Source organism: Lethenteron reissneri, chromosome 3, assembly GCF_015708825.2.
Source record: "Lethenteron reissneri isolate LAM-NWPU_2019-01 chromosome 3, ASM1570882v1, whole genome shotgun sequence".
Classification (NCBI taxonomy): domain Eukaryota; kingdom Metazoa; phylum Chordata; class Hyperoartia; order Petromyzontiformes; family Petromyzontidae; genus Lethenteron; species Lethenteron reissneri.
Window position 1 is genome coordinate 10,324,800 of NC_083781.1, and position 15,527 is coordinate 10,340,326.

At 55.4% G+C, this 15,527-nt stretch overlaps 1 long non-coding RNA gene across 1 annotated transcript; it reads right to left on the reverse strand.

Annotated features, from left to right (window-relative positions):
• Positions 1–2,615: 2,615 nt before the first annotated feature.
• On the reverse strand, positions 2,616–14,658 carry LOC133346620 (uncharacterized). Its single transcript, XR_009755581.1, has 3 exons — positions 14,605–14,658; positions 3,789–3,863; positions 2,616–2,703 (listed from the first exon to the last, which is right to left on the reverse strand). It is a non-coding gene; the product is annotated as an uncharacterized LOC133346620 (long non-coding RNA).
• Positions 14,659–15,527: the final 869 nt, after the last annotated feature.

Consider the following 15,527-nt stretch of genomic DNA (forward strand, 5'->3'; position numbering starts at 1 on the left):
GACACACACAGTGGGACAGACACACACACACACAGTGGGACAGACACACACAGTGGGACAGACACACACACACACAGTGGGACAGACACACACAGTGGGACAGACCCACACACACAGTGGGACAGACACACACAGTGGGACAGACACACACACACACAGTGGGACAGACACACACAGTGGGACAGACCCACACACACAGAGAGTGGGACAGACACACACACAGAGTGGGACAGACCCGCACACACACACACAGTAGGATAGACCCACACACACACACATTGGGACAGACACACACACACACAGTGGGACAAACCCACACACACACACACACAGTGGGACCAGACCCACACACACACACAGTGGTTGACCTGACCCTAAAACCTAAATAAAAACATTGCCAACGCTATCCCACCCCATGCTCAGCACTGTAACGCCATGCCAAATGTCTAGCACTAACTCACCCCACGCCGAGTGTTAAGTCACCCAATGTCTAGCACTAACTCACCCCACGCCTAGCGTTAATTCACCCAATGTCTAGTAATGTCCTGCACGTTTCGCCAGTGATGACACCGGGCATCATCAGGCGGCAGCCAGATGAAATCTGAGGCCGGCGGCGTATCACGGTTCGGTTCCGGTTCCGGCACGGCTAACACCCCCAGTGGAGCAACGACAACAAAACCCCACCCCGTGCCGTAAGGGAACCGTGCTGGCTCGGATGTAGGCAGTGGAAAAAAAAGGTGTGTTCGCGTCTTTCTAAACTAAACGACTAAACTCATTTTTTACCAGGTAAGGATCACTGAGTCACCCAGCGCCTAGCGGTGAACCACCCAGAGTCTAGACCTGACTTAGCTCATCACTGAGTCACCCACCACCCAGAGTCTAGACCTGACTTAGCTTATCACTGAGTCACCCACCACCCAGAGTCAAGACCTGACTTAGCTTATCACTGAGTCACCCAGCACCCAGAGTCTAGACCTGGACTTAGCCTATCACTGAGTCACCCAGCTCCTAGCGGTAAACCACCCCGAGTCTAGACCTGACTTAGCTTATCACTGAGTCACCCACCACCCAGAGTCTAGACCTGGACTTAGCTTATCACTGAGTCACCCAGCGCCGAGCGGTAAACCACCCAGAGTCTAGACCTGACTTAGCTTATCACTGAGTCACCCAGCACCTAGCGGTAAACCACCCAGAGTCTAGACCTGACTTAGCGTATCACTGAGTCACCCACCACCCAGAGTCTAGACCTGGACTTTGCTTATCACTGAGTCACCCACCACCCAGAGTCTAGACCTGACTTAGCTTATCACTGAGTCACCCACCACCCAGAGTCTAGACCTGACTTAGCTTATCACTGAGTCACCCAGCGCCTAGCGGTGAGCCACCCAGAGTCTAGACCTGACTTAGCTTATCACTGAGTCACCCACCACCCAGAGTCTAGACCTGACTTAGCTTATCACTGAGTCACCCACCGCCTAGCGGTGAAACACCCAGAGTCTAGACCTGACTTAGCTTATCACTGAGTCACCCAGCGCCTAGTGGTGAAACACCCAGAGTCTAGACCTGACTTAGCTTATCACTGAGTCACCCAGCGCCTAGCGGTGAGCCACCCAGAGTCTAGACCTGACTTAGCTTATCACTGAGTCACCCACCACCCAGAGTCTAGACCTGACTTAGCTTATCACTGAGTCACCCAGCGCCTAGCGGTGAAACACCCAGAGTCTAGACCTGACTTAGCTTATCACTGAGTCACCCAGCGCCTAGTGGTGAAACACCCAGAGTCTAGACCTGACTTAGCTTATCACTGAGTCACCCAGCGCCTAGCGGTGAGCCACCCAGAGTCTAGACCTGACTTAGCTTATCACTGAGTCACCCAGCGCCTAGCGGTAAACCACCCAGAGCCTAGACCTGGACTTAGCCTATCACCGAGTCACCCACCACCCAGAGTCTAGACCTGACTTAGCCTATCACCGAGTCACCCAGCGTCTAGCGGTGAACCACCCAGAGTCTAGGACTCGACTAATTCGCCCTCCGCGCCCCCCGCCCCCCGCTCCCCCACCCGCCCGCCCGCCCCCCGCGGCACCGGGACTCAGGGCACTCCGCACTTGCCGCTCTTCTCCCTGCGGTGGAAGCGGCGGAGGCGGCGTGCCCACGCGTCGCGCCACTGCACAATCACGCTGGCGCGGTCGGCCACCAGCGGGCCCTGCTGCTGCTGCTGCTGGGTGCGAAGGGGACCCTGCGAAGACCCCTGCGAGGGAGCCTCGGCAGGGGGGCCCGAGCCCCCCCCCGCCGGTGACGAGGTACTGAGCAGCAGCAGGTAGGAGCGGCCCACTCGCAGCTTCTGGCAGCGGCACGCCAGGTCCCTGCTGCGGACCCACAGCCACTGCTGCGGATGCTGCTGCTGCTGCTGCTGCTGTTGCTGCTGCTGTTGCTGCTGCTGCTGGTGACGCCGCTTGCCCTGTTTCTTGCCGCGCGCGCGCCGCCGGTTGTTGCCGTTGCCGCCGCCGTTCCCGCCGCCGTTGCCGCCACGAAGCCGCAACGTCGCCGCGTCGTGGGGGGCCGGTTGGGGCGGCGCCGGGGGGGCGGCCGCGGGGGGCCCCACGCCCGAAGGCCCCCCGCCCCACTTGAAGACGGAGCGGATCTCGGCGGTGAAGCGCGTCCACTCGCGCACCGCCGAGCGGCTCACCAGGTGGAGGTGAAGCGCTGCGCAGGTGGGGGGGGGGGGGGGGGGTGGCAGGGGGAGGGTGCAGGGGGGGGGGTGCAGGGGGGGGGGTGCAGGGGGGGGGCGTTAGAATCGTCGTGGTGGAGGTGGCTCGTCAGAGGCTGCCGAGTTCGAAGCCGGGCGCCAGACGCCGGTGACGTGGGCTACACGAGTCGCTGACGCACGGGTGGGCAGTCACCCGCTTGTCACTCTTCTCGCGCGACTGCTGTGGTTGCAGTGCCCGTGAGGGTCGCACGTTCATTCAGAAATCCAGACTCACCGTGTCGTCTCATCCACGCTGTGTGCAACCACCACCACACTGCAGGTCACCCACCCACTCACTCACCCACGTACTCACCCACCCACTCACCCACCCACTCACCCACCCACTCACCCACTCACCCACACACTGACCCACCCACCCACTCACCTACCGACCCACTCACCCACCTTCTCACCCACCCACTCACTCACACACTTACTCACTCACCCACCCACTCATCCACACTCATCCACCCATTCATCCAAACGGCAGGTGTTCAACCACCACACTGCAGGTCACCCACCCACTCACCCACCCATTCAACCACTCACCCACTCACCCACCCACTCACCCACCCACTCACCCACCCACTCACCCACCCACTCACCCACTCACCCATCCACTCGCTTAAAGATCCTGCGATGCAATGCGCAAACAGAGTCGGCCACGCGTGTTCCAAATCTGCCAAATTGCTACCAACGGTACCACCCCGTGGGGGCGGGGAGTGAGGGGGTGGGGGGGGGGGGGCAAAGCTGCCGAGCGCGCAGGCGGTGCAACTGCACCGGGGCCCGAAGGGGCGGGGGGGCGGGGTTGTGAGGAGTGGGGGAATCTGGTGGCAGAGAAAATTGGACAGGGGACCGCCTCGACGATTATCACTGCCGGCATCGGTGCAGTTGCACCAGTTGCACCAGTTGCACCAGTTGCACCAGTTGCACCAGTTGCACCAGTTGCACCAGTTGCACCAGTTGCACCAGTTGCACCAGTTGCACCAGTTGCACCAGTTGCACCAGTTGCACCAGTTGCACCAGTGACGCCGGCGCTCACCGTAGTCCTTCTTGCAGTATTTCTGCAGCGTGATCTTCACTTTGCCCTTCGATGGCTTGCAGTAGACGTCACAGTCTAAGGGACACACACGGGAAGACACGCGGACTGAGCGCGCTGCTGCGTACACATGGCCGCCACGAGGGAGACAAAGGCGGCCGGGCGGGCCACCCACGCCGGCCCTTCGGAAGGGGCTCGCTAACAGCACTTGCCACAAAAGTTGGTTCAGGCTATACGGGCTGGGGGGGGGGGAATCTTTGTCTATGTGCAACCTTTACAATGACATACCACACACACACACAGCCACACACACACACACGTGCGCGCGTGTGTGTGTGTGTGGCTGTGTCGCACCCTCACAATGGCACACACCCCACACACTACGCACAAAGGGTTCCCTTCAGCTTTTTGCTGTCGGCTGAATAGCGGCCGCTGCCTATAAATCACGCGCCGTCTTCCTCTGCCTTTTTTTTACAGCCCCCTCCTCCTCCTCCCCTCCTACTCCTCCTCCCCTCTTCCTCTGTCCGTCCGTCCGATGCCGGGAGAGCGTCGCTCATCTCCCACCCACCCACCCACCTCCCCTCCCTCCCCTCCCCTCCCTCTCCATTCCTCGTCCCTCAATCTACATACAGTTCACACACATATAAACACATCGTCTGTGCGTGTGTGGCGGCAGTTGTACGGACGGGCGCGGAGGAGGAGTAGGCAAAGAGCGAGAGAGAGCTGGGAGGACGTGGTGGTGGTGGGGAGTTGGTGGGGGGGAGTTGGTGAGGGTGGTGGGGGGTGGGGGAGGTGGGGGGTGGGATGACGATCGCTCCACGTGGACAATGGGACACATTTTATCCGGGACACAATGTCCGGCCACAGAAAGCACCAACAACGAACCGTGGACTCGGGTACCTCTGCTGCCTCGCAGCAACGCCGCTCCAGCCTACCCCCATGCACACCCCCCCCTTCTCCCCCACCCCCACACTGCTCCCTCCCTCCCACAAAACAAAACCTGACATCAACCCAAAGTCTAATTATTTGCAGACGCTGACAGATCACTAATTGAGCCAATCGCCCCCCTTTCAGAGGTCCGCTCACGCCTCTCCGCACGCTACGTGGCCTCTCTCGCCTGATTTCTGCCCCCCACCTCCAACCCCCTCCCCCCCCCCCTGTAATTCATAAAACTGTTAAAGGTGCAGCCCTGAAAGTGACTACTCCATGATGGGCACTTGCGAGCTTGATAGGGCGTCCGCTGGTCGGGGCTCATGGAATTGAATTGCCTCTTCCACGCGCGCGCCCAAGACGTCTTGCAAGAGGTGGACAGTCACCCGCATGTTTACCCCTCGCGACCTGCCCGGTTGATTTTACGCAACACGTAATTTTGTTTTTTGCTACTGCTATTCTGCTCCTGTTGCTGCTGCTGCTGCTGATGATGACGCTGATGACGATGATGCTGCTGCTGCTGCTAATGATCGTGATGATTGAGAATTAAAAAACCAAAACTTAGTACGCCTTTTGGCGTCATCTGGTCCAACACCAATAGAGACTAGGCTCTAAGAAAAGCTGTCTCGGGTGTGGACCAATCAACTTCAAGGACAGTGCATATCATTATCATCATCAGCGTTGTTTTCTTTTTGTTTGCATTTTGACTGCTTGTGTTGTGGTTATTGCAAACATGATGCCTTGTATAAAGGTGTCAGTTTTTGTACCAGTTGAAAGGGTAAAAACCTATTACTAAACAAAAATTTCCCACACATTTGCAAGCAGGATCGATCATCCCGAACAGGCGTTCGTTGAGGCTTTGCTGGAAATCTCGGCGTTGTATGCACGCGTGGTGAACTTCTTTCGCACCGTACGTAGCCACCCGTGCTAATCGGAGGTGCAGGGGTATACACCCTTTCACAGCCGCGGGGGGCAGTCAGCGTCTATGAATAAAAGGTCATTTCCGGACAGATTTGGCCGGCACGCTACGTGACTTACACGGCCTATTTGTCTACGGTCTGAACGTCTTATGGACAGACAACTCTCATGAACAACAACGAACAAGCACGTGACCCTTTCGTCAATGGTAAACAGTGTGCGGACCCTGTTTAAAGATAACCGTGACCTTTAAACAAGGAAGAAAAACCACACGCGCGCACAGCTTCTGTCGCGTGTTCTTCCGAACACGGTGGCTAGGAGATGTTAACTACCTCGCCTGGTATACAGGAGGTCGTAGGGTTCGATCCCGACCCTGACGCCTGCTGCTGTATATTTGGAGTTTGCGTCTCTCTCTCATAATCATCACGGTGACTAGGAGATGTTAACTACCTCGCCTGGTATACAGGAGGTCGTGGGTTCCATCTCGACCCTGACGCCTGCTGCTGTATATTTGGAGTTTGCGCGTCTCTCTCTCAATCATCATCACGGTGGCTAGGAGATGTTGACTTCGTCGCCTGGTATACAGGAGGTCGTGGGTTCGATCTCGACCCTGACGCCTGCTGCTGCTGTATATTTGGAGTTTGCGCGTCTCTCTTCCCGTGGTCGCGTCGATTTTTCTCCGCGTCTTCCGGTTTTTCCCCTCCACGTTGATTCTCCTCTTTCGGATTTATTTTCGCCCTTAGAATGGACGGCCACGCGTTTCGAGCATTTGGCTGCTCCACATTGCCACGTGGTAAGCCCACTTCGTCGAGTTAGCATGTTTGATAGTCAAGCTCGCTTCTGTAAAACAGCTGCGTAGCTCAGAGGGGCCTTACACCTGGTCGAATTGAGAAAAAAGTCTAGTTTACTTTAGTAATTGTTTGGTAGTTTAGGTAGTTACATTCTAGATTTGAAGCTTTCGTGACTGCAAGGATTCATACTCTTAGGTTTTTTCGGTAAAGTCACGTAGATAAAAAATAAAATTAAAAGTTAATAATGGAAATGAAATAAAATAATCACGACGTTTCGGAGGCAACAAGTCTCCCTCATCAGGTGGGACCGTAGTAATTTTAGCTGTGACGGTCCCACCTGATGACGGAGACTTGTGTTGCCTCCGAAACGTCGTGATTTATTATTTTATGTTATTTCCATTATTAACTTTTAATTTATTTTTTACCTACGTGACTTTACCGAAACAACCTAAGAGTAGGTAGTTACAGGTTGAGCGGTAGGCAAGCCGACCGGCACTTGGCTGTCGGGGCAAAGCAGAGCGGCGGGCGCGGCGTCGTTTCGCCGATGCGAAGCTTCGCCGTTCGATATTCCAGCCGCCCCCCCCCCCCCCCCCCCCCGGTCACCGCCGCTTGCCGTGACGACCACGGCAAACGCCACGCGCCGCCTGCGTCACAGTGGCCGTTCAAGATTCCCCCTGACGTCACCAGCAGCAGTAGGCCCGCTGCGTGCCGGCGGCGGGAGTCAGGCTCCAATTGGGATTACACGCAGCAGTCAGCAGCAGTCAGCAGCAGTCAGCAGGAGCAGCAGCAACAGGAGCAGCAGCAGGAGCAGCAGCAGCATCAGGAGCAGCAGCAGCATCAGGAGCAGCAGCAGGAGCAGCAGCAGCAGGAGGAGCAACATCAGGAGCAGCAGCAAGAGCAGCAGCAGCAGGAGCAGCAGCAGGAGCAGCAGCAGGAGCAGCAGCAGGAGCAGCAGCAGGATCAGCAACATCAGGAGCAGCAACAGCAGGAGCAGCAGCAGCATCAGGAGCAGCAGCAGGAGCAGCAGCAGGAGCAGGAGCAGCAGCAACATCAAGAGCAGCAGCAGGAGCAGTAGCAGCAGCAGCAGCAGCAGGAGCAGCAGCAGCAACAGGAGCAGCAGCAACAGCAGGAGCAGCAGCAGCAACAGGAGCAGCAGCAGTAGGAGCAGCAGCAGCAGCAGGAGCAGCAGCATCAGCAACAGGAGCAGCAGCATCAGGAGCAGCAGCAGTAGCAGCAGCAGCAACAGGAGCAGCAGCAGCAGCATCAGTAGCAGCAGCAGGAGCAGTAATTAATTGCTGCCGACTAGCAGACTAATGCCCGTTTACAGGCCAGGTGCCGAGTCGACTTGTACCACACAGGGACAGCTGTCACTGGGGGTGCCCTAGGCTAGACCACCGCACACGTCAACATTGAACGCCTAGTGGCAGACTAATGCCCGGAGAATGAATGAATGAACGGGTGACTGAGCGAGTGCGCGAACGAGCGTGGGGGGGATTGTTCATCGCTCAGCCGCGTTTTCTTCACCGGAGCTGCGAGCTCCTTCGTTCCTCTCGCTCTCCCGTAGTCCTCGGTTCTTTTTTTAAATCCTTTATATTAAGTTCGCTTGCTTGCTTGCTTAGGACCGTGCAAATCTTTCGGTCGTTTTTTAACCCACTTCCCGTGATCCAATCGAGCTGACATTTTGCACACAAACTCGTTGTTGCTTGACAATGCATTTTCGTGAAAAAACATTTCCAAAAATTTACACTGATTAGGGTAAAATTGTAATATTTAATTACCAATTGTTTAATGCTGCCAGACAATCATCTGACCCATAGGTGGCAGCCATCTCAAGCCAGAGGACGAGAGGACTCTAGCCGCCCCGATGCCACGCATATGAAGGATTTATAGTGAAAAACTTTGTTTTTACGGGTTAATTTTTCTTCTAATCGCACGCATTGGAACGTGCGACGAAGCGTCGGCCGAGAATCGTGAAATTCCTGGACGGGTGGCCAAACGCGCGTCCACAGCTCTGCAACTTTGGTAAGTGCGTGGCGCGTGCATGCGGCTGGGTTGCGTGCGCGCGTGTGTGTGTGTGTCCGTGTGTGTGTCCGTGTGTGTGGGGAGCGGTGGTGTAGCGGTTAGCGCGCTGCGCTATGAACCTGGCGACCCGGGTTCGATTCCCGCTCACGGACAACACCCAGTGACAATTATCTGAACCGGTCCCGGGCCTCCCCTAGGTCGACTCAGCCTCAAATGAGTAACCTGGTGCGGTGTGTAAACATCGCCACCAGGGAGACAAAGGCGGTCGAGCGTGGTGCTGGCCACGCACCCCCTCGTTCGTGTACCGTTCCGGCCTTCATAAGTGCTCGCTAACAGCACTTGCCCCTACAGTCTGTTAAGGCTATACGGCGGATCTTTGTCTTTGTGTGTAGGTGGTGTAGTGTGTGTGTGTGGGGAGCGGTGGTGTAGCGGTTAGCGCGCTGCGCTATGAACCTGGCGACCCGGGTTCGATTCCCGCTCACGGCCAACACCATTGACGATTATCTGAACCGGTCCCAGGCCTCCCCTAGGTCGACTCAGCCTTAAATGAGTATCTGGTGCGGTGTGTAAACATTGCCACTAGGGAGACAAAGGCGGTCGGGCGTGGTGCTGGCCACCCACCCCCTCGTGTACCGTTCCGGCCTTCATAGGTGCTCGCTAACAGCACTTGCCCCTACAGTCTGTTAAGGCTGGACGGGGGAATCTTTGTCTGTGTGTGTGTACGACTGTGCGTGTCTCTGCGTGTCTCTGTGTGTGTGTGTTCCTCCCAACCCACCCCCTCGCATGCCGTACCGGCCTTCATAGGTTATTGCTCGCTAACAGCACTTGTTCCCAACAGTCTGGTAAAGGCTACTCTCTCTCTCTCTCCATGTCCTCCGGTTTTTTTTCTCTCTTTTCCACATTAGAATGAACATCACGGCGTTTAGAGTTTTTGGCTGCTGGCAATCTTCCCCCCCCACGAGAAGCCCACTTCATTGAGCTGTCATTTGCTTCTGAAAAAGAGCTACAACGGTTCACATTGGGGCCTTACCCGGTCAAATGAAATGAAACGTTTTCATACCCTATGATTATTTCGGTAAAGTCACGTGGGTATAAAAAAATAATAGATCACGACGTTTCGATCGCAACACAAGCAGCCGTCATCAGGTGTGAAACAAACACAGCAGCAGGAGGACTGCTGCTATTATAATTTTTTATACCCACGTGACTTTACCGAAAGAAACCAAAGAGTTATGGATTCCTGCAGTCACGAAAGCTTCAAATCAAGATTGAAACGTTTTCAGCTTCGTTCACGGTGCTTGTGCGCTGTTTGTCGAGAGAGAGAGATAAAAAAACTAACAATTCTTCTCGCAAAGCAGTTGCTTTTGCAACCGATTGCTATTCGCTGAGATGTTGTATTGAGCAGCAGTGCGAGCCACTCCCTGCACCTCACCCTTGCAATTGGGGTGGGGGGAGAAAGGGGTTTCTAGGTACTAAAACTGCAGTGAAGTGTGGCGCGCTTATCTTACCGATAACGAGCCAATGGCTCAGTGGTCAGACCAACCTCCACGGTAGGAACTGGTGTCAAGGACGTCGGCTGGCACGCCTTGTGTTTGCACACCGCAGCAGTTTTATGGCTGAGCCGATCTAGGGGGAGAGCAATACGACTCGCCGCCGATGTTATCGACTCGAGCCCTGATTGTCTGGGATTTGATTTCAACAGAATGTTCGGTGCCGAGCGCCGTTCGCGAGTGGCACCGATGAAGGACGTCACGGAACACGAGGGGTGGTGTTGTCAACATCTCACGCCCGGCCGCCTTTGTCTCCCCGGTGCTGTTAAGTAGCCGCACCTCAAATCAACACCGGCCTCATTGGAGGCTGAGTCGACCTAGGGGAGGCCCAGAACCGGTTAACCATTGACTGAGAAAGCAGTCAATGGTCAGTGGCGATGTTTACACACCGACACTCCATTGAGGCTGAGTCGACCTGTGGTTCAGATCATCGTCACCGGTGTTAATGGGCGCGAGCGGTAATCGAACTCGGCCCGCCGGGTGCGTAGCGCAGCGCGCTCACCACTGCGCCACCGCCCCCCCCTCCCCCCGCCCCCGAGGCAATAAGCCCGCAAGTTCCTCCACTGCGTCAGCGGCGTCCTCACGAGCACTCCGCAGCAAGCCGAGGCAGTTCACGAATCGGCGGCGGTGGGGACACACGAACCCAGAGAAGGCGACGTGGGGACCCCCTCCACCCCCCCGACTTTACCACCCCCCACTACTTCTCCCTCCCCCTACTCCCGCCCCCCCCCCCCCCCGCCGTCGCTCCCTTCACCACCACCACCACCCACCCCATTCCCGTCCGTAGCCCCTCTCGATTCACGCGTCGTCACCTCCACACAAAGGGCGCGGGGAGGGAGGAGGAGCAGGCAGGCAGGCAGGGTCCATCACGATTCTATCCGAACACAAAGTGGCCTCTGTCTGCTGTCGCGGCCTCTGGGAGCGCTCCATCCCCCCACCCCCCACCCCCCACACTTTTTTTGTAGAAACCTTCTTCTGCATCTCGCTCCCTCTCCTCGCTCTCCGCCTTTCTCTCTCGTTCGTTCATTCATTGGCCCGCTCGCTCGCTCAGTCTTTATTTGTGTACGCAGGGGGATATTTCATTATTTATCTATCTCACTTCGCCCCCGTTTGTTGTTTGGCTTCGTTTATTTATTTACTTTCTCACTCCGTCGTCTTCTTCGTCGTCTTAGTCTCGCGCACGCGCACGCCCGGCTAAAGCTCATTTAGTTTGGTTTGTGAGGGTGGGTGGGTTGGTGGGGTGGGTGGGTTGGTGGTGGGTGGGTTGGTGGGAGGTGGGTGGGTTGGTGGGAGGTGGGTGGGTTGGTGGTGGGGGGTGTGTGGGTTGGTGGGGGGTGTGGGTTGATGGGAGGTGGGTGGGTGGTGGTGGGGGGTGAGTGGGTTGGTGGGTGGGTGGTGGGGTGGTGGTTGGGTTGGTGGGGGTGTGTGGGTTGGTGGGGGTGGGTGGGTGGTGGTTGGTGGGGGTGGGTTGGTGGGTTGGTGGTGGGTGGTTGGTGGGGGTGGGTTGGTGGGGGTGGGTGGGTTGGTAGAGGGTGGGTGGGTGGGTGGGTTGGTGGGGGTGGTGGGTTGGTAGGGTTGGGTGGGTGGGTGGGTTGGTTGGTTGGTGGGTGGGTTGGTAGGTGGGTTGGTGGGGGGTAGGTGGGTTGGTGGGTTGGTGGGTGGGTTGGTAGGTGGGTTGGTGGGGGGTAGGTGGGTTGGTGGGGGTGGGTGGGTTGGTGGGTGGGTTGGTGGGGGTGGTGGGTGGGTTGGTTGGTGGGTTGGTGGGTGGGATGGTGGGAGGTTGGTTGGTGGGTGAGTTGGTGGGTGGGTTGGTGGGGTTGGTGGGGGTGGGTGGGTGGGTTGGTGAGTGTGTTGGTGGGTTGGTGGGTTGGTGGGTTGGTGGTGGTGGCCGTGACTTCAACTCCTCAGCGTCGCTGCGCTGCGAACCCGGCGGAGGTCCCGGTTCGATTCCCGCTCACGGCCACCGGCACCAATGACGACGTGGGCGGAGTTTGGGAGGGGCATGGGGGGCAATGCCCCTCCCCTCCCTCGCAAACTGGGCACCTTTATTAATTCGTCTTCAGCAGTTTACAATTAAGATTTTAAAATAAACAAAATAATTATGTGCGCCCACGATTCCTCATATGAGGTTCAAAGCGAACTCCCACCCCTGAAATGTAAAAGTCAAACTCTGCCTATGAGTGACGATTATATCCGAACCGGGTCCGGGGCTTCCTCCCCAAGGTCGACTCAGCCTCAAATGAGTACCTGGCCACGCTACGTAGTAAAACATCGCCACTGGGAGAGACAAAGGCGGCCGGGCGTGGTGCTGCCCCCCCCCCCCCCCCCCGCTAGCAGCACTTGCTCCCAACAGCACGGGGGAGATCTTTGTCTTCATCTCAAACACCGACAATACTTTCATCGGCAGCACAGCTGTGTATCCGTGCACTGCCGGGTCAATTCCGTTCGACCCACTGCTGGACCACTCGTTGAGTCAATCTGCTGCTGGGTCAATAATCACCGTACGTAGTAGTAGTAGTAGAAGTAACAATCCATACTCTTTGGTTTCATATTCTTAGGTTTTTTCGGTGAAGTCATGTAGGTAAATAAATTAAAATTTATAAAAGTAAAATAAAAAATAAAAAAAAATCACGACGTTTCGGAGGCAACACAAGCTTCCGTCTTCAGGTGGAACCGTCACAGCACGATAGCTGTATCAAGTGAGTTGCCTCCGAAACGTTGTGATTTTTATTTTATTTTTATTTTACTTTTATTATTTAAATTTTTTACCTACGTGACTTTACCAAAAAAACCTAAGAATATGAATCCTTGCAGTCACGAAAGCTTCAAATCTAGAACTCTTTGGTTTTTTCGGTAAAGTCAATTAAGTAAAAAATTTAAATAAATTAAATCACGACGTTTCGGGCGCAACACAAGCGTCCTTCTTCAGGTGGGGGACAACTTAGCGAAAGCACAACCGCTTAAGTGTGTCTCTAAGCTGGGAGAGAGACGCGAAAACTTCAAATATATAGTAGGCATCAGGGTCGGCATCAACCCCACGACCTCCTGAATACCAGGCGAGGTCGTAAACATCTCGCCACCGTGGCGCCCAATTAGTTTCGACTTCAGCACCACCGCTGTGTTGGAGAGCAACCCACAAGAACACTTACAACTTGAGTTCACCACGTTATCGCCGGTGATTACAATAACAACCAGCATCACCAGGCGATTGCCAACATTGTGAAGTGCTCTGCGTGTTTTTTTTCTTAAGTACGGTCGGGTGATTTCATCACTGTGCACCTACCAAGTACGCAGAACCCAGGGGTGTTGATGTAATCCATATGAATAACAATATATTATGTTATGATAATTGTTTTTTTGCTTTTTTTCTGGCAACAAAACTGACACCTTTTGTACAAGGAGTCATGTTTGCATTGACCACAATACCTGCAGTCGGAATGCAAAAAAAAACATAACTCTGATAATGTATGCACTGTCCTTGAAATTGATTGGCTCTAAAAAAAGCTGTCTCGGGTGTGGACCAATCAACTTCAAGGACAGTGCATACATTATCAGAGTTGTGTTTTTTTTTGCATTCCGACTGCAGGTATTGTGGTCTATGCAAACATGACTCCTTGTAAAAAAAAAGATGTCAGTTTTGTCGCCAGATAAAAGGGTAAAAAACCAATTATCATTTTGTTACTGGCAAAATGAGGTTCCAATGGAATATATTATGTTGGTTGGCTACGTACGGTGCGAACGAAGTTCAACGCACACATTTAGTGCACGTTACCTGTCGGGTTATTCACACTTAATCAGCACGACGTTTCGGCCACAACCCCCCTTCCAACCCAGCTTATATATATACTCCAAGCACGTGTGCTGTTTCATTCAGACGCTGTCGCCTCGACAGACCTGGTTTTCACCTGAGGACGGCTGCTTGCGTTGTGGCCGAAACGTCGTGAGAATTATTTTATTATCTTTTATTTTTTATTATTTGATCACTTCCCTTCTACGTGACTTTACCGAAAGAACCAAGAAGATTAATCAGCATTATTGGAGACCAGCATGTCGCACGAGAGGGTGGGGTGGCCAGCACCACGGCCGGCCGCCTTTGTCTCCCCATTGGCGACATTTACACAGCGCAGCAGGTAGCTGGTTTGAAGTTGAGTCAACTTACACACACACAACGACAACCGCCGCCATTCGCCACTAAGTGGCGGTGACGTCACCGCGGCGTTTGTGCCACGCAATGCCACGTGAAGTGTCTAACGCCCGCTGGCAGGAGGGCACGGGGCAGACCCAGGCGCCGTGGGTTGACTGACTGAGATGACACGCACAAAGACAAAGATCCCGCGTATAGCCTTAACAGGCTGTTGGGGCAAGTGCTGTTAGCGAGTAGCACTTGTGAAGGCCAGAACGGCACACGAGGGGGTGGATGGCCAGCACCACGTCCAGCCGCCTTTGTCTCCCAAGTGGCGATGTTTTTACGCACCGCACCAGGTGCTCATTTCAGGCTGAGTCGACCTCACACATGTACGCATACGCACACGCACTCACACGCACGCACACGCACGCACACACGCGCGCAGTCTCACGATCAGTTTGACGCGCGCAACGTGGACAAACCTTTTGGCGCCTGTGTCGTGGTGACCATCGGAGTCGGCTCGGCATGAGGGATTCCTGCAGCAGCAGCAGCAACAACAACAACACGAACAACAACAACAAGAATCATGTCAACTCGCAACACTGGACTCCCACCCCCACCCTTACTCCCGCCACTGTTGCGTGGCATCTGCACGCTCTCGTAGACACAAACACAGAGAGAGAGGGGGCGACGATTCAGAGGCGTTAGGAGGACTCACAGATGAGCGGGGAAAGGCAACAGCCAGGCGGAGCAGCCAGTATCAAAAACTGCCTAAGCTCGGCGGCCCTCTATGCATCAAGATGTTTTTCAGCCAATTAACGAGTGTTAGTACACATGGGATGGAACCGGAGCGCCCGGAGAGAACCCGCGCGCGTGAGGGGGCAACGCTCAATCCCCCCGTTACAGATAGAACAGGTGGAGCCCACGGTTTTTGTTTTTCTTCCTGCACCGACTTTTCTTGGCGAGCCGAGATACGGCTCCTCCTGCGCCCACGAGAAGCGAGGTTCCCAACCATCTGTGTGTGATCCATCAACCCTTGCTGCTGCCTCCGCAGCTCTGCATTGCAGCTACGGAAACCCGACGACCCGAGTTCGAGTCCCGCTCACGGCCATCAATACCGGTCCTGCGCCTCCCCTAGGTCGACTCAGCCTCAAATGAGCACCTGCCGTGGTGTGTACAACGTCGCCGCTGGGGTGACAAAGGCGGCCGGGCGAGTGTGCCTGCCGCCTACCCACTTCATGTGCCGTAAACCGGCCTTCGTTCGGTGGTGCTGCTTGCTAACAGCACAGCAACTGGCCCCAACAGTCCGTTAAGGCTACACGGGGGACCTTTGTCTTGTGTATGTGTGTGCATGTACGTGACATCAGGTACTAATTTCAGGCTGAGTCGACCTAGGGGAGGCCCG